The 19,470-nt window shown below is 39.5% G+C and overlaps 1 protein-coding gene across 9 annotated transcripts in view; it reads right to left on the reverse strand.

The window, feature by feature from the left end:
• NR2C2 (nuclear receptor subfamily 2 group C member 2) overlaps positions 1-19,470 on the reverse strand; it is a 90,372-nt gene that overhangs the window by 43,943 nt on the left and 26,959 nt on the right. Inside the window, exon 3 of one of the 9 annotated variants that reach the window (XM_072941911.1) lies at positions 13,012-13,104. The exons of the other annotated variants lie outside the window; for them this stretch is intronic. The gene's annotated coding sequence lies outside the window, so the exon portion shown is untranslated. The remainder of the gene's footprint in view (positions 1-13,011; positions 13,105-19,470) is intronic. 9 annotated transcript variants of the gene reach the window in all.

The following is a 19,470-nucleotide window of genomic DNA, read 5'->3' on the forward strand; positions in this document are numbered from 1 at the left end:
CTACAGAATCAGCCAGACCTGGGCTCTCAAACATGTACTCTGACCCTGACCAAAGTCACTGAAACTCTCTAAACTTCAGGCTTCTCAAATTCAACATGGATATATTTGTTACTACTTTATGGGATTGATGAGAGGGTTAATAAATAGTATGTTAAGTATTAATTCCATTCAGTACATAGTTGCTATTAATACTATCACAAACTTCCTGAAAAATTTTTCTAAGTTTTAAGCAACCTAAATTATAAACAGTGTATAAGTATCTTTGTTACACATGATAAATTGTACTGAGGGTCTCCTTGAACAAAAAATTCTTATTTTCTTTTTTCCATTTTTCTTTTTCTTTTTAATTAAAAAAATACTAAACCCTACCTCACATCATACACAAAAAGTAGAAAACACAGGTGTAAATCTTCATGACCTTGCATTAGGCAATGATTTATTAGCTGCTATACTTAAAGAAAAATAAACAAACGAAAGATAGAATGGGTTCTCTCAAAATTAAAAACGTTTGTGCTTCAAAGGACACGATAAAAAAAGTAAAAAGGAACCCACGGAATGAGAAAATATTTGTAAATCACATATCTGATAAGGGACTTGTATCTAGAACATATGGAGAACACTTATAATTCAATAATTATACCAAAGAAAAGCCAATTAAAAAATGGGCAAAGGAGTTGAAGAGACCATTTCTCCAAAGAAGCTATACAAATGGCCGATAAGCCTGTAAAAATTGCTCAACATCATGAGTCATTAGGGAAATGCAAATCAAAACCACATTAGAACACCATTTCATGCCCATTAGAATGGTTGTAATAAAAAAAGGAAGGCAAGTATTAGTAAGGATGTGGAGAAACTGGAACTCTCATACACTGCTGGTGGGAATACAAAATGGTACAGACACTTTGCAAAAGTGTCAGTTCTTCAGTTAAACTTAGCCCTGCCATATGATTCAGCAATTCCATTTCTAGGTGTATACCTCAGAGAAATGAAAACATATATCCATGTAAAAATTGGTACACCAGTAGCAGCATTATTCCTTATAGCTCCAAAGTGGAAACAATCCAATGTTCACCAACTGATGAATGAACAAAATGTGGTAAATATACACAATGGGATATTATTCGGCCATAAAAAGGAATGAAGTACTGATTCACACTACAGCCACATACAGTACGATTTCACTTACATGAAATTTCCAGAATAGGCAACTCTAGACAAAGACAGAAGGTAAATTAGTGGTTGCCTGTGGCTGGGGGAACAGTAAAACGGCAGGGAGGGGGATATCTAAGGGGTGTAAGGATTTCTTTTCGAAATAATGAAAAATTTTTTGGGACTAGATAGGGGTTATGACTGCACAACCTTATGAATATACTAAAAGCCACAGAACAGTGTCCACTTTAAGTAAATTGTATGGCATATGAATTACATCTTAATAGAGCTCTTAAAAATTTTTTTTAACAAATGATGAACAAATAAACAATTATTCATTCCATGGTGTAAGGAGTCAGGATAGAGGTCACCTTTAGGGAAGAGGGTGGGCGCAGTAATTGGGAGAGGGCCAGGAAATTCTATTCTGTTCTTAACCTGGGTAGTGGTTGCATGAGACTGTTCTCTCTGTGGTAATTTACTGTGTACCACACTTATGAACTGTGAACAAATGTATGTTATATTGCAATAAAAAAGTTTACTTAAAAGAATAACAGTATTCAAAAAGTATTCCACAGGGACTCAGAGAAGCTTTCTAAGTTAGTAAGCCACAGTGACTCTTGCCCACACTTCCCTAGAATTGCTAAGCACTGACCTTGTGCCCCCTGGGGCTGTGCGCTGGGTGTGCCCAGCAATCCAAGTGGCTGTACCTTCCAGCGTCTGTGGGGGAGGGTGGACAGCTACAGCAGAGGACATGTAGGTTGGTGCCAAGACTATCTGTCAGCTTTCCAGTCCTGCCTGAGCTACAGTTTAAATGTCCTGGATTCTGGTTCCCGCACACGATGGGATACGTTTTCAAATTTTATGATTCTGTTTGTATGAGAAGCCCAAGGGCCTCTATAAATTCGCATGGGTCATGTTGGCAACAGGCTCCCTGTAGCTCAGTAATCAATTTACATTGGGTGAACAGATTTAACCTTCTCTGGGATTTAGCAGAAGGATGCTTCATTCCAGAAGTGATGGGTGAATGGGAAGATGTTTGGGATCTCCTACTCCTACGGCCTTTAAAGAGACAGTGTTTCTACTGGCACCAGTGATGTCATGATGGGACCTCCCAGAAACTCCTGCAGCTGTGTGAATTTAGAGTCTAATTTTTATGAACAGACACCAAGGCAGGGAGTCTACTTTTTCTTTCAGAAGCATTTTGTTGAATATCACTTAGCACAGTGATAGAAAGTTAATTTAGTAACAAGGCTTGAAAACAGTAGATGCATTTCTGACTAGTGGCAGCTCTCCTCTCCATCCTCTCCTGCCGACCTTTTCAGCACCTGATATAAGTCTTGGCCCTCTGCCTTAGCCTATTATCCACTCCTTCAATCTGCTCAAGCTGCAAAGAACACGATCATTTAGTTCACACTGAAGTATTAATGCCTGTGTTATACGTGGCCAGAGAACTGGCACTTTGACAGGACAACTGCTAATCCAAAGGACTCAAACCATGAGCAAGTAGGGCGTGAAAGTATGTTTCGACACAGGTCTTCCAGAGCATAGTCCTTGACTCACACTTAAAGGGTAAAATCAGCAGTTCCATTTCACACCCTTTCTAAAGTTAACCATGCTTTGCAGCCATTATGGAAAATAGTATGGAGATTCCTCAAAAAACTAAAAATAGACTTAATATATGATCTAGCAATCCCACTCCTGGGCATACATCCAGTAGGAACTCTAATTTGAAAAGACACATGCATCCCAATGTTCACAGCAGCACTGTGTGCAATACCAAGACATGGAAACAAACCTAAATGTCCACCAACAAATGACTGGATAAAGAAGTTGTGGTATATTTATACAGTGGAATACTACTCAGCCATAAAGAATGACAAAATAACGCCCTTTGCAGCAACATGGATGGCCCTGGAGAATGTCATTCTAAGTGGAGTTAGCCAGAAAGAGAAAGAAAAATACCATATGATATCATTTATATGTGGGATTAAAAAAAAAAAACCACCCCACAAATGAACTTATTTACAAAACAGAAACAGACTCACAGACATAGAAAACAAACTTATAGTTACCGGGGTGGGGGAAAGGGTGGAAAATGATAAATTGGGAGTTTGAGATTTGCGGATACTAACTTATATATATAAAATAGATAAACAACAGGTTTCTTCTGTAGAGCACAGGGAACTACATTCAATATCTTGCAGTAACCCATAATGAAAAAGAATATGAAAATGAATTTATGTACGTATATGTATGACTGAAACATTATGCTGTGTGGGTGTGTGTACACCAGAAATTGAAACAACATTGTGAAATGACTATACTTCAATAAAATAAATAAATAAAGATAACTACACTTACCCAACACACAAATGTTTACCGTCTAAGAGTTCAGGAAAGTTTTGCTGCTTCGGCCAACCTGCCAGGACTCCTGGGACCCTGGCACCCATGTCCTGCCCTGGGCCCCCGGAGCACCTACATCTTAGCACTCTCCACAGGGCCCTTCCTGTAACTGCTCAAGTCCACCTCAGAGGGCAGGAAGGAACATTTTCTTTTACTCCCAAGGTCAGGCACGTATTAGTCCCACAATGACTGCTTAGAGAATGAGCCCTTTCTAACTTTGGAATAAAGAAGTCCTTTTTATAGTCCTTGATAATGGGACTCCGCCTACACCTTTTTTTTCAGTTTTACTCCACTCTTGTGTCTGCTGGCTAATTAAACATTCTGCAGGTACCAAACAACACCTGCCTTGGTAGTTTATTACATAAATAAACCAAGGTGTACTGGCTTCCATTGACACATATGGGATTATGAGGCTGATGGGAAGGCTCATACTGGAGTGAGAACCGTCTCTATTCCACCATAACATGACATTGCCTTGGCAGCATTTTTTAAGAAAATAATTTTTAGAAAAAATTTGTGTTAACATGCAGTCATTTGCTATAGGATGAACAACTAGGTTGAACAGCATTCAGCTAAGGAGCAAAATTAAGAGTTTCTAAATCTGTAATTTATTCTGGTTTTTGGCTGCAACATTCCCATGAGTTACTAATAGGGCAACAAGGTTCACACCCTGCAGGGGGTGGGGAGGATCCAGGTCATTTAGACCCAACATGTTACTAGTCTCAATCAGGAACTTCCGACTTCTAGTGGAATACTGAACAATGTAAACAAATACCTAAGTGGGTAAAGGGTTTCAGGCAGGGGCCATCTCCAGCCTGAACTGAAATGTACCACATTCTCCTTTTACTTGTATTTCAGAGGACCATGAAATAATAAGCGTGGTGAAGGGTCAGTGCGCAGTTAACCTTCCTTTGTGCTGCAACTCGTATCACAGAGGACGAATCCAGAGAAGGCTGCTGGTCTTCACAGTGCTCACCTCTCACCTCCAACCAAGGACCAGAGCCTATGTCACCAGTGTCCATGACCCTACCCTACGCCTGATGAGCGGGAAGGCCAGCTCTTCTTTATACTAAAGTCAATGGAGGCATCAACTCTTAGCATTATAAATCAGCCTCATTTATATCAGACTTAACTAATTTTTAAATTTGCAAGTTGATAATACGTTTAGAAAGATAAAACTACAGCTCTACAGTCTTGGGCACAAAAATAAAGAACCAAAATCAACAGCCACTACCCCCAATTATATAAAACGAGGTGTTTAAGCATGACAAGGTTCACCACCACTGTTCAGAGGCAGGTTAACTTGCTGAAAACAACAACAAACAGCTCTTGCCTCCCCTGAATCCACCCAGCACACTCAAATACAAGTTTTTGTGAAGAAATAATTTGCTAGGTGCTAAGAATAGCAATCGACACTAAACTGATTTCCTTCACATACATAATAGGCATCTAAACCCACTGCTGTTTTACCAACTGCTCTAAAAACAAGTGCCTGTGAAACACGCTGCATTACAAGGAGGCTTCCCTCCAGAAACAGAAAGAATGAGAACGCTTTCAAAATTAGGCTTGTTTTTCTTCAGGACACTACACTTACCATGCCAATGGCTCTCTGCAGCTTTATTTACATTTTTCCTCAGCAACCTTCCCGGCCAGAGAGTCCAACCAAAACAGCCAAGGGTTGGTGGGGGAACTCATCTGCCAGTGCAGATCCCTCCACCAAGACCAGGCGGAGCTGCGTAGAGATGCCCTCTCTGTGACCCCGCTCTGCTGAAGGTCAGGTACACCATCACTCTCTGTAACTAAGGAAGCAAACTGACATGTTCCTGCTGTTCCACCAGCTGCTGAAGCAGTTTGTCTAATAACGTGATTAATTGTTTCTAGGGAAGATGTACTTTGCTTGACGAAGGTCTCCCTTCATTTAGATTGTTGCCTTTGCTAAATGCCACCCTCCCCACAACCCCCTCCAGACCACCTTTCCTGAACGAGAGCTCGGAAGAATGTTACCATGGTGTCCCACCAACTCAAAACAGGTTTAAAACTACAAGGAGTAAAGGGAAGATTTGGAGAACTCAGAAGTACCACATTCTGCATACAGCATTTTCAACTTCACAGGACATTAAGGCAGTATTTTTAAAGGTATATGGGGTCTTCGCAAGTTTCTTGTTCATTCAAAGGGAAGGCAACAGCATAACAGTCTGCATTATATTGAAAAACCACAAGAATAACAGCATCGGGTTCATTTAACCAACACCTGACTACCTCCACCCAACCAGTGCCAGGCATGTGACTGCTGCTCAGGTCTGAGCTCTAGCCACCCAAGCCTCCCATTGTAGTGAGCGCGAGTGAGAGACAGGAACAGGCTTCTAATGCAAGCCTCCCACCACCCTCTTCCCCAAGGCCACAGAGGAAAGGGAGCTCCTGAGGGAGGTCACAGAAAGTTAGGAGGTGGAGCTGGAACGACAGATTCTCTGGCCGGGGGCTAAGAGCACTTGGCCCTAAGCCAAGCTGTAGTCTGCATCTGACACGGAGACTTACTACCTCATTAAGGCTCCCACAAACAACTACATCAAGTGACTCCTGATCACTTGTCAAAAACCAAACCAAACAAATGAAGGCCTGGGGGAAGGCTAGGAAGAAGGCGATTTTAGGGAAATTTACTTTTATATAGGATGGGAGGAGGGGATTAAAAAAGGAAGGAAATTAAAAAAAATAAGTTCACATCACTGCGATAAATAATGAACACAAGTCTATGTATGCTAACTTAAAACAATCTAAGGTAAAACCATATGCCATCCATCTTCCAGATTCTAGCACAAACCTAGGCACCACAACCCAAAAGGGAAAAATCAAGGGGAAAAAAGATGATTCTCCTTTTTTAAAGGGGAGACTAAAAGTCTTTCCACTTCAACAACTATTTAAAGTTCTAAGAAACACTCTATTCACTAAGTACAGCCAATAAATGACATGTCAAGGAAAGATTAATCCCAGGAAGCAAAAAGCTGAAAGGCCTAACTATTGAGATCAACCAGTCTGCTCTCTCATCAAAAAAACTTGCTCATGCCCTCTGACTCGGCAACGCTACTTCCAGGAGCCCACCTTACACAAATCGCCCGAAGAACAGAAATGGCTTTATCCGTGTGTAGCCCTAATTCTTTTCCTAGGTAATGCAGGAATTCCTCTCAGGCTCAGATGAGGCAGAGCCCTCCTCCAACTGCAGAGGCAGGAAATGCCAGATACTCGCAGGTCTGGCCTCCCCTGGAGGAGGGCAGGGGTCAATCAGACATGGCAGGAGCCCGGGTCTGGCCTCGGGGTGGTGCACAACCACGGCCTTAGACCGGCTCTTCCATGAGCTCTGGGTGTAGCTCCTAGCTGCAAAGCTACTTCTCCAGTCCTCGGGTAATTCTGTCAAGTTATCCATCCGTCCTCATTTATATTTTAATGTTTTTTAAAGAATCTCATTTTTGTTTAAATCAGCAAGAGTTGGTTTCTGTTGCTATTTGCTATTAGACCCCTTCATCACTGGTAAAGCATGAATATATTTATCACTGTTAATTCATAATACAAAAAGGTCAGAAGCAACTTAAATGTCCCCAACTAGGAGACAGGTTAGTAAATTATACTGTGCTCCGTTGATACAAAATTATGTAGCTATGAAAAATGATGGTCATTGCAGCCTATGTAGTGACCAATAGAAAGGATGACAGTCTGAAATTAACATTCTGTGAAATCAAAAGACACAAAGTTCTATGCACAGGGTAATTACAACTGGGTGACATGTGTATGAAAAAAAAAAAGGACCAAAAAAGAGTAAGTTTATTTATTCAATAAAGAAATCTTAACACTGAGTGCTTACTATGTTCCAGACATTGTGTTTTAGATACTGGAAAAACAACAGTGAATGAAACAAAGTTCCTGCCTCCCTGGAATTTACATTCTACATGATAAACAGGTATATATGTGTGTCAGGTTTTACGGAGGAAAGTAATAGTAAGGAAGACACAGTGACAGAGTCACTGGTGGAAAGGTTGTTATTTTACATGGGGAGGTGACAAAGTAATAAAATGATAGTGACAGATGTGTCAAAATGGTGGAAATATGATTTTCTTCTCTTTTTCAAAATTTCCAGAACGTTGTTATCACTTTTATAATCAATTAAAAAAAAAAACCTGTTTCCAAAACAAAGAACTGCCAGTGAAGATACTTTAAAATTAGGCTATACATTTCTGCAACTACAATCTAGACAGAAACACCTTGGTGGGCAGTTAGTTACTTGCAAACACACTTAGATACAATGCCAGATCCCGTTTAGGTGGCTTGGGACAAGTCCCTTAATTGTTCTAAGCCTCTGTTTACTCATTTGTAAAATTGAGGTTAATACCACTTTCATCACAGGACATTGGAAGGACTAAATGAGGCAATAAATGCAAAGTGTGACGTGTTATATAAACTTAGAGCATGCCTGTACAATTGCTCTGAGGAAATCAAGTGCAGTGTTAAAACTACTGATCTTGAGTTAGATGTTATTTCTTCCTATAAAAAATGTTTAGCTTTTTGGTTTTTGTTTTTTTTCTGGGTAGATAAAAAAAATTTCTAATCCACTATTCTGGGACCAATAAAAGGGTGTCGTATCCAAAGCCCTTTTTAAGTATGAGACATTAAAGGTATAAACCTTAAATGCAGTGAGATTTTAAGAAAGGAGATGTCCTCACTGACAGATCGTCACCATTCATCCTGTTACAGACAAACCAGAGGAAATTATTTTGACACAATCCTTCTACGTAAGGCTCAGCTCTTTCACAAGACATTATACTTCCTCATTTCCTGTGTAACTCTTTTTCTCCTACTGTATTACAAACAAATAGGTCTACTCTTATTCTAAACTAACTTTATTCCAAATCCACTCTCTATATTTCACCTACAAAATAGCTTCATCTTACTACTCTTGTCATAGCTCACATGCAACCACCTGACTTCTCCATTACATCTTCCATGACAGCTGTGCCCAGGCATTTACACAAAATACACACTACTTTATAATAAACTGCTTTCCTTTTATTTCTCCTAAATATAGTTATTGTATTAGTGATGTTTCTGAAGTTATTTGTGCATGAATGGTTATATTTCCTATGAATATCTTTCTAGTATAGCAAAAGGGTCATTAAAAAATACTGCAGTAAGTAGGAGCACTGGGTCTGAAAGGAACTGAAAACCCCTAGAAGGAAGGGTCACACGGTACGTACTCACTGAATGCTTCCTGAATTAACAACTGAGCTTACCAGTGGGGCCCAGGTACTTCTTGCATGTAAGGCTAAATGACTATGAAAAAACTGTTAAAAACAAAAAAGAAAAAGAAAGAAAAAGAGAAAAACTCTGAAGATAAAATTCCACCCAGATAGCTTTCAATCCAGCAATTCTATTTCAAGTCTAGAGAAATACACCCAACATGTGAGCCCAGGAGGTGTCACATTCAAAGATGTTTGTTGTAACACTATTTATGTTTGAGAAAATGCAGAAACAACTTAAATGTGCTTCAAAGTAGAATGACTAAATAAATGTAGCTCTAATATATGCAATACTATGATAGTAAAAAGAATTATGTATATATATATCATTACATCTGAGACAAAGTAGAGCAGGCAACTTGCAGAACATCATATCTATCTAGTGTGATTCCATTTACTTTAAAGTAGAAAACCTACATATTTCTAGAGTTACAAATGTATGAACACAAATACTTAGGAAAAAAGTCCAGAAGGTAACACACCAAACTAAAAATTAATGAATTTCAAAAAATTAGACTCATATAGACCAGATTCTTACTATACTGTGATTAAGCTAAAAATAACAAAAGACAATCATAAATGTAAAGCCTAGAGCTATAAGACTTCTACAGAAAATACCAGAGAAAAATCTTTGTGATCTCGAGTTAGGTGAAGATTCTTAGATATGACATCAAAAGCATAAGTCATAAAATAAAAAAAGCAAATTAGACTTCTTCAAAATAAAAAACTTCTCCAAGAGACATTGTTAAGAAAATAAAAAGATAAGCCTAGATCAGGAAAAAATATTTGGAAACCATGTATCTGATAAAGGATATGTACCTAGAATATATAAAGAGCTCTCAAAACTCAATAATAAGAAAGCAAACAACTTAAAAAAAAAAACAGGCAAATGACCTGCACAGACACTTCATCGAAGATGACATACGGATGGCAGGTAAGCACATGTGAAGTTGTGAACGCAGCCCTGTTAAAAGCAAGCAAGGAGAAAAGAGGGAGATGACACAAATAATGCAATACTAGCAATGAAAGGAGCTGTAACCAGAGGTGCTTCAAACATTAAAAATATAAAACACAGTTATTCTGAACAACTGTATGACAATAAATTTGAAAACTTAGATGTTGAAACAAAATTTTAGGAAAACATATAACTTACTGAAACTGAGTCATTACAAATAAACAATTTGAATAGTCCTTTAAATATAAAAGAAATTAAATCAGTAGCTAAAAATCTTTCCAAGCCCTAGTAGTTTAACTGGAGTTTTACAAGCATTCAAGAACCAAGTAATTCCAATTTTACATAAATTATTACAGAAAGTAGAAAAGGAGGGAACTGTCTTCCAATTCATTTTATGAAGCTAGCAAAACCTTGCTACCAAAACTCAAGAAAATTTAAAGCCAGTCTTACTCATGAACACAGATGGAAAATTCCTAAACAAAATGTTATTTAGCAAACTGAATCTAAAATATGCCTGTGTAAATCATGATTAAGTTGAGATTAACCCCAGAATTAAGATAGGTTTAACATTACACATCAATCTGGGGAGAGGGTACAACTCAGTGGTAGAGCGTGTGCTTAGCATGCACGAGGTCCTGGGTTCAATCCTTAGTGCCTCCATTAAAAAATAATAAATAAGTAAACAAATAAACCTAATTGCCTCCCCCAAAAAACCGAAATCAATCTAATTCACTGTATTAACTGATCAAAAGAGACAGATCATATAACTATCTCAGTAGATTTTTTAAAAAGTGATAAAAACCCAACATCTCTGGAGTATAACAACTTTTTTTTCCAACTAGGAACAGAAGAGACTGTCTTGCTGAAAGCATTGCTTTTAAAGACGAGGAACAAGACAACCCTGCCTGCTTTCACCACTTCTATTCAACACTGTACTGGAGATTCTAGCCAAGAAAGAAAGGCAAGAAAAAAAAAAAATCCAAATGAATACATAGTGAAATTATTAGAGTAAGAGATGGATTGCTGAATTTTAAAAAAAATCTATAAACAAAATCACTTGCATATTTCTGTGTACCAGCAAGAGTTGGAAAACAAAATTTTATTATAGTATTTACAAACAGCATCATCGAACAAAGTATTGGGAAGCAAATCAAATGAAAGATACGCTATATTTTTGCAGAAAAAAATTAAAACTAAATAAATGGAAAGATTTGCTATGTTCATAGATTGGAAGACTCAGTGTCATCAAGATACAAATTCTAAACTCATTCATAAAGTAAATGTAATTCCAATTTTAAAAAGCCAGCAGGTTTTTTTCTTTATGTATACATAACTTAATAAATTAATTAACAAATTTACACGGAAGATCAAAGGACCAAGGATATTCCCAACACTCTTAAATTAAAGACAAAGAATAAAGTGAGGGAAACTTGACCCTTATTATAAAACTTCATACAATACTTAAATGTCAGTTCCAGGGGGTCCAAGGCCTAACTCTGAAAGGCAAAAACTCTCAGTCTTTAGGAGACAATTTAACAATTGTGACTTTGGGGTAATGATGAATTTCTTAAGACACAGACAGTGCAAACAAAAAAGGGAACAACTGAGGAATGTAACATATTGTAAAAAGAATGAAAAGATAAGCCATAAACTGAGAATATTTTCACAAAGCATATAACCAAAAAGGATTAACATCACAAATACATAAAGAACTTTTACTAATTAATGAGAAAAGACAAAACAAAAATACATTTAAGAACACAGTTTCATAAAATGAGGCAGCCCATAAAAATAAAAAAGCATGCTCAATGTCACTAATAAATGAAGAAATGTAAATAAACCATACTGAGCAACAATTTCACATACACCTGATAGGCAAAAAACTAGAAAGTCAGATCCTACTACACATTAGCGAGAACGTGGAGCATCGGTAATTCTCATCCAGCCAATGCTGATGGCAATGGACGGGGTAAAACCCTTTGCAAACAGTCTGGCGTTGAACATGAACATCCTGTTCAAGCAAGCCAGCCAGCTATCAGCCATGTAACTAGAGAAGCTCTTGCTCATGTACACTAGAGACATGTGTAAGAAGGTTTCCGGAAATGCTGTTCCCAGTCTCACCATCACCCTGTCACCCCTCAAAGGGGGAGTGATAAACAGTCCAAATGTCCACCAGCAGCAGAAGAAATACATGAGACAGGCACACAATGGAACACTGTAGCTGTGCCTAGAGAGAAGGAAGCAATTGTAGATTCACACACCAACACGACCAAATCTCAAAAACATACATTGAGCAAATGATACAACTAAGAGACGATGTACAAAAGAATTACTTTGATTTGAAGTTTAAAATTAGAAAAAATAATGGAGCAACATATATACAGGTGGTAGTCATAGAGAAAAGGAAATGGCTCCATAAAATTCAGGACAATGGTCACACACAGTTACTTCAGAATAGATTACACTTGACCCTTCATGTCAAAAAGAAACTAAAAAAGACAAAACACTGGAGCTAATTCAAGCCCTCTCCCTCGGTTCCTGACCTTTTTTTCCCTGTCTCCACAGCACCCTCTCCACCCCAAACCAACCCATGCACATAGCCGAGAGCCACAGGCTTGAGCCCCAACAGATAACTTACCCAATTCCATAGGGAAAATGCGTCAAACTAATCTATTTACTGAAAACTGAAGTTTATATCCTTGAAATGTGACATGCCAGACACATATCAAATATTAGAACTGGCAGGGTTTGGGTGCTTTGGCAGTGGCTGTTTGGTTAAAACTGACACACAACGTTGCTAAAGTGAAGGGGAGAGTTGCGGGAAGGACATTCAGAACCCAGGCTCAGGATGTGCGACCGTGCCCCCTGGGAAGTGGAGTGCTAGGAGGCAGTGTCTCCCCATCTCTTTGAGGCCACATGCTCACTCCTCTTTGCTTTTTTCTGAGTCTCGCCACTCTCCGCCTTCTCTCTGAGGGCCGGCTTTCTCTCACTCCATGTTCCCCCGCAACCTGGGCTCATACCTGGCATCAGCTCAAGCCCCGACACTGTATGATCCTCTAACTCCAGCGTCTACTGCCGCCCTTTACTGACCATGTATGTGCCAGCAGACATGTCATTTAACCCTCCCCTGAACCTCGGCTTCCTTAACTTTGAAAAGTGACAGCACCAGTTCACAGGTACACGTTAAGATCAAGCAAGACGATACACAGAGCTTAGCAGTACCTGGCACACAGTAAGGGCTCAATAGGCATCACTGTTAGCAAAGCATGCTCTGTTGCAAGATCATTTCTGGGATGTGAATTCGAGTCTACAAAGCTGTAAACAGAGAAATGATACCGTGAAACAGTTGAGATCATCCTGATTTACAAGTGATTGCTCCCAACCCCTTAACACTTTGTATCAGAATGCAAAGCACACTGCCATTCAAGCTCCCAGGAATTCAGTGTTGTGAGAGATGCCTGTTTGCACCAGGTTCTTCCTCTTGTCTCATTCTGGCCATGAGCTCTCTCTTGGAAAAGCTCATCGCATGGTTCTTCCCAGTCTATGCATTTATGCAGCAATTCAGCATCTTTAACCCTTCCTTATAGCCTCCTCCACAAAGCTACTTTCACCTTATCTTTAAGACAAAATCCTATATTTACTCTAATGTTTGATTATTAGGAACTTAACATCTTTTAAACTATATTAGCATTTTTATTAGGATTAATTATTATTTTTGTTAGAGCTCTGGGTGACCCTGAATGCTATTTTCCCATAAGCTCTGTTATTTTCAGTGTGTAGAACATACGGTTTTTCAGAAATGCATTATTTCATGTAAGGACAGAAATGCTTGCTTTCCAATTGTTACGAGTAAGAATCTTACCAGTTCAACTCAGTCTATTAGGGACATACTTTGGCTGAAGCCACTTCAGACCAAGGAGTGAGCGGGGGTAGTGTGGTATGGACGTGGCCATGCAGGTGAATCCCACAGCAGGGACCACGGGTGGCAATGGTTTAAAAACAGGGAGTACCTCCAACTGCCCACCATCAGGGAGGAGAGTGTGGTCTGTCCGGTCAGGAACTCAGTGCAGCAGTCTGCACGATCAGGAGGCTCCTGGTTCAGCTCTCAAAGATGGGCCAATCTGCTCAAATTCTCCAATGGCTCCCAACATACACAGAATAAAATACAAATTCCTGCCACGGCCTATATAATCCACGGTCCAGCCTTACCTACCACCCTGCCCTCGTCTCCTACTGCCTCCCCTCTGGTTCCCTGCACCCCTGCCACACAGGCCTCTGCACCATCCCCCGACTGTGCCAGGCCCGCGCTCCTCTTCCCTTCCTGGAGCACACCCCACGCCCCGACGCTCACACCCGAGTCACTCTCTTACTGCGTTCAGGCCTCCACTTAAACGTTACCTTCTAACAGATGTCTTCCCTGAATGTGCTCCCATCACTTCCTATCCTCACTTTCCTTTATAGCACTTACTGCTCTCGACATTTTTCGTTTCTTTAGATGTTTGTTGTTTCCCAATAGAAGAGAAGCATCGTGTGGGCAGAGTATCTTAAAAATCACAACAATCCTAACAGACTGCACACAGTAAGCACGCCTTAAATACTTCCTGGTACAGTCAATGACTGGGGTATTTACGGAGCACACTGAAGTCTATCAATGAACTACTTCAATCTGCTTTACCAGTAATACTTTCCCTGACTTCCAGTTAAATACAGCAAACACTCACATGCATTTATCACCTCTGTTCCTTTATCAGATCACATTTAAGCAAGAGTAAAGGATTTTAAAAAATGTATAGATGCATAAGGACAAAAGGAATAGTCAAGGAGATGACAGTGGGTCACAAATACTAACACATTTTAGGAAGATGGAAAGCAGATGGTGGAGTGGAAGCTGACTCAGCAGGCTGAACAAAGCTGAACTCCAAGTGGCTAGAGGGGAATACTAATGACAAACAAGCTAATCCCCGCCCCAGAGCCCTGGAAAGGCGCAGTACTAGATGCGGAGGTCCCACAGAAAGCTGGGCTGAGAGACAGGCCGAACACCTCGCCACCATGGCCACACCTCCTCCTTCCCCTGCAGGGAAGGGGCAGCCTACAGGGCACCAGACCAGACACATGAAACCATCTTCGCAGTGAGGAGGAAGCCCCCATTCTTCAGTTTGCAAAGAGGCAGATTAAGTACTGAAGGTGAACCTCAAACACCAATCTTGCGCCACAGCTTTAAAATCAACAGCAACAAAAATATTGGCGACAAGGCATATATCCCCAGACAGGAAACGGAACAATTCTTGCCCAGTGAAACTGAATGGCCACAGAAAAGAAACCTACAGCCAGTGACACCGTCCAAACAAAACGTGTTGGTGTGTATCTAATCACCCCAAAGTAAAATCAAACCAAAGTTGACAAAACTTACTTATGTTCGGAAAGTGTTTCTGTTTTCAGTTTTAAGTGCTCCACTTTTAAATATGAACCAACAATAAGGAACATTAGCTACTTGAAGAAAGCTTCCACATGAAGAAAGCTTCCACATAAAACAAAAAAGAGCTTGGGTAAAACAGCAACTATGTAAGAAGCAAACAAAAACTTAAAAAGAGCAAAAACTGCAATGAACACCCTCACAGGAAGAGGACAAATTATTGCATCCATGAGACAAGAAAAAGTTGCCATAGGTTACGGGTGGCAGGGCCTGGGCGGAGGAGGGAGGGAAGAGCATGGCACCTGCCCCGGGGCTCCTGGCCACGCCTGAGGGGCAGGGGTGGAGGTGGAGGAACCCAAAAGACAAGGCTGTGGGCTAAACCTGCTCCTGCAAAAATAGAAACAAAGCCAAAAAGAGAAAGGATAATTCTTCAGACAAAAACAAAAACCACTCAGGAGTAAAGGAAAAACAGGCCAAAGTGGCTTACCTACCACTTCAAGACTAGAAGTTTCTATACTAGAACTAGAAACTGAAGGTTTACCTGCAGAAAACAGAACTGAAAGGCGGAGAGTCCAGCCTCTGATGAAGCAGGAGAGAAAGAAGCCAAATCACACCAAATCTTATCAGTAGTCCCTGTCACTTCTTGTACAACCCACAGGAATACTGTTGTCTGCTATTTTGTAAACACAAATTTTTTAGTAGATCTTGAAACATTTTTAGGAAGGAGGGAATCCCACCACATCCCATTTTTCAAGCGTAAATGCTCTGGTTTTTTGTTTTTGTTTGTTTGGAGAAGTGAACCATTTGCTGGTTGCTTGTTTTCAGTACAACCAGACAGTAATGGAAACAGTTGGGTACTGAATACGGGACGCTTTGTCTTGGGTGTCAGCTTAAAAGGTCACAGATAAGGGTGCTTTTCATGTCCTATTATATCAGTCACGCTGAACCTGACAACTTTGAGTCGCAGTGCATTTACTATTCCTTCAGCATTTTAAAATTAGTTCTGCTCTCTTGTTTTCAGTAAAACTGTTTGCTAGAGAAAACCACTCCTTGATCTTGGCTCTGCCTGTCCGAACTGCCTGTACTCTGTAACATCTTTGGTCATGCTTGTCCAGTTTTCCTAGGAACTTTGTTAATGCGCTGCAAAAGACTGAAAATGTGAGTATGTATATATTAAATGTGAATTAGTGGGACTTATGATGTAACAGTTTATCAACATTTGAAGATACTGGTACTTGATATCTTCTTAAAAAAATTTCTTCCAAAGTTTAAGCGAGAATAACTGTTTAGAAAAAAATCTCACAACTGCATGGCTTTGTAAATGTTCAGAATGTACATTATAACAAATACAAATTGAAACATCTGCATACTGATCCTCAAAACAACCAATAAAATTTCAACTGAGAAAGGAAAAAAAGTTGCTATAAAAGAAAAAAAAAGTTCCTAAAATGAAAAATAAGATAGCAAAAAGGAAAACAGTTGTAGAAACAAGAAGAGCAGGAGCTGGGCGGTTACTATGTGCCACAGTGTATACCTGCTACCAGCCAGGCCTTACCCACAGCGACTCTGAAGCCTCACAATGCTCCCCTACAGTAAGTACAGTCATTAACCCGCTGGCTGGCTGGAGACGCTGGCACAGCAGGTTAAAGAACATACTCAAGCAACTGGTAAGAGCTGAAGACAGATCTAAGCCAGGAAATCTCCCTGAAAGTAGATGCAGCAGAGCTGGAAACAGGAGAGAAAAGATGAGGAAATGAAAGGATTAGTCCAAGAGCTCCAGGATCTAATTAATTAGGAATTCTGGAGAGAGACCGGAAAGGTACTGAGGGAAGAAATTATCAGAGAACTAGTCTAAAACAAATTCCTACAACAGGGGGACATGAGTTTATAGACTGAAAAGACCCTCTGAGTGCCCAGTACAATTTATGAAAAAATAAGCACTCTAAGAGACATTCCTGTTTCATTTCATAACAGGGGTGAAGAGAAGATTTTAACAATGGGTGCGGGGAGGTGGCAGCACAGGGGAAGGCAGTAAAGGCAGGAGAGAATGAGAGAAAAGGGCCTACAAGGACCAAGGTGTGAATGCCTTCTCAAAGCTGGAAGGCAATAAAATGATGCCTCGATATTCTGAAGTAAAGTTATTTCCAATTTAGATTTCTATTCCCAAACTATCAATCATGTGGGTGTAAATAAAGACATGTTTAGATACGTAAGGTCTAAAAACAATTTGCCTCTGATGCACCCTTTCTTTGGAAGCTATTGGAACATGTTATTTACTTTTTTTAAGGGAAAAAAACCAATAGGAACTCAAGGAAACAAAGAATCTAAAACAAGAGAGAAGTAAAGGATGACAGCTGCACAGCAGGCTTACAGAGCAATCAGTATGGACTGGAGCAGGAGGTCAGAGGACTTTAGAAGGAATGTCTTCACAGGAAAATAACAAGAAACCGAAAATTCCTCTGATTTGTTTGTATGAAAAATAGTATTCAGAGGGTTCTATATACTGGAGACACTGGGAAGTATCTGTGGTAGTATCCTAATTAGGTAATACAACATTAACTTACGCAAAGAGGATTTAATTTTATTGGAAGATAGAGGAGTGAGGCACTGAGTGAAAACTGCAGCTTCTGTAAGTCAGAGCCTGCTAAGTCAGAACATGTATAATGCCAGAAATGGAAGCAGAAATATTATAACTGATTTTGCAGAAATAAAAAGGATTGTAAGAGTACTGTGAGCAAATGTATGCCAACAAACTGGATAACCTAGATGAAATGTATAAACTAGAAACATACAACCTACAAAGACTGAATCATGAAGAAACAGAAAATCTGAGTAGACCTGTAACGGGTAATCAACGCCCCACCCCACCCCAAAAAGCCCTGGACAGCCCTAGTGAATTTTACCAAACATTTAAAGAATCAACACCCTCCTTTTCAAACTCTTCCAAAAAACTGAAGAGAAGGGAACACTCCCAAACTCATTCTATGAAGCCAGCATTGCCCTGATACCAGGCAGGCAAAGACACTGCAAGAAGAGAATACTGGGTAACAGCATCCCTTAGGAACACCAATGCAAAATTCCTCAGCACAATACTAGCACACTGGTATCAGCCGCATATTAAAAAGATTATAAACCATGATCCAGTGCAGTCACTCCTGGAATGCAAGGATGGATCAACATACAAAAATCAATCCATGCAACACATCACAATAACAGAAAGAAAGGAGAAAAAAACACAAGGTCACCTCAACTGAAGAAAAGGTATCTGACAAAATTCAACACCCTTTCATGATTAAAAACCTTCAACACACCAGGAATAGAAGTAAACTATCTCACGATAATAAAGGTCACATATGAAAATCCCACAGCTAACACTGCATTGTGATGAAAGACTGCAGTTTTCCTCTAACATCAGGAGACAAGGATGACAAGGATTTCTTCTATGTCAACTTATTAGAAGTTCTAGCCAATTAGGCAAGAAAAATTAATGCAAGGCATCCAAATTGGAAAATAAGAAGTAAAACTGTATCTATTCACAGAGGACACAATCACCCATGTAGGAAAATCAAAGTACTCCACACACACACACACAAACTGTAACAACAGTTAGAATAAATAAATTCAGCAAAGTTGCAGGATACAAAATCAACACATAAAAATCAGCTGTATTTCTGCACAGTAACTATGAACAATGCTAAAAAAATTAAGTAAACAATTCCATTTATAAAAGCATTAAAAAAAATAAAATACTGCTGGAGTTAGAGGGAAAGAGGGAATGGGTGTGAGTGTTTAACAGGCAGTTTCAGTTTGGGGGCATGAAAAGTTCCCAAGATGGGTAGTGGTGATGGTTACAGAACAATTTAGTTAATGCTACAGAACTGTACACTTAAAATGGTTATGATGGTAAATTTATTATTTTACCACAGTTAAAAAAAATCTCTTTCAAAAACGGGTAATGTCTAACCGTGATTTTTTTTTAAAGGCAGGATAGAGATAGTTTTAGACTAAGGAGTTACATACCAGAATAAATCAAATTTAGAGACTTGAGGATAAGGGTGTGGGTGGTCAGGAGATTTCTGTTTTTTGTTTCAAACCAAACACAGTATTGGCCAACATTTAAATCTATGTGTATGTACTTCTTTGACAAGAAGATGAAAACTTAAATGCCAGTTTGTAAGAGGGCAGAATAACGAAACGTAGTGAGTTAGTCTTTCCAGGACACTGGAAACCTGAAACCCGAGCAGTGACTTTGCTTTTTTCCACTTGAG

Source organism: Vicugna pacos, chromosome 17, assembly GCF_048564905.1.
Source record: "Vicugna pacos chromosome 17, VicPac4, whole genome shotgun sequence".
Lineage (NCBI taxonomy): Eukaryota > Metazoa > Chordata > Mammalia > Artiodactyla > Camelidae > Vicugna > Vicugna pacos.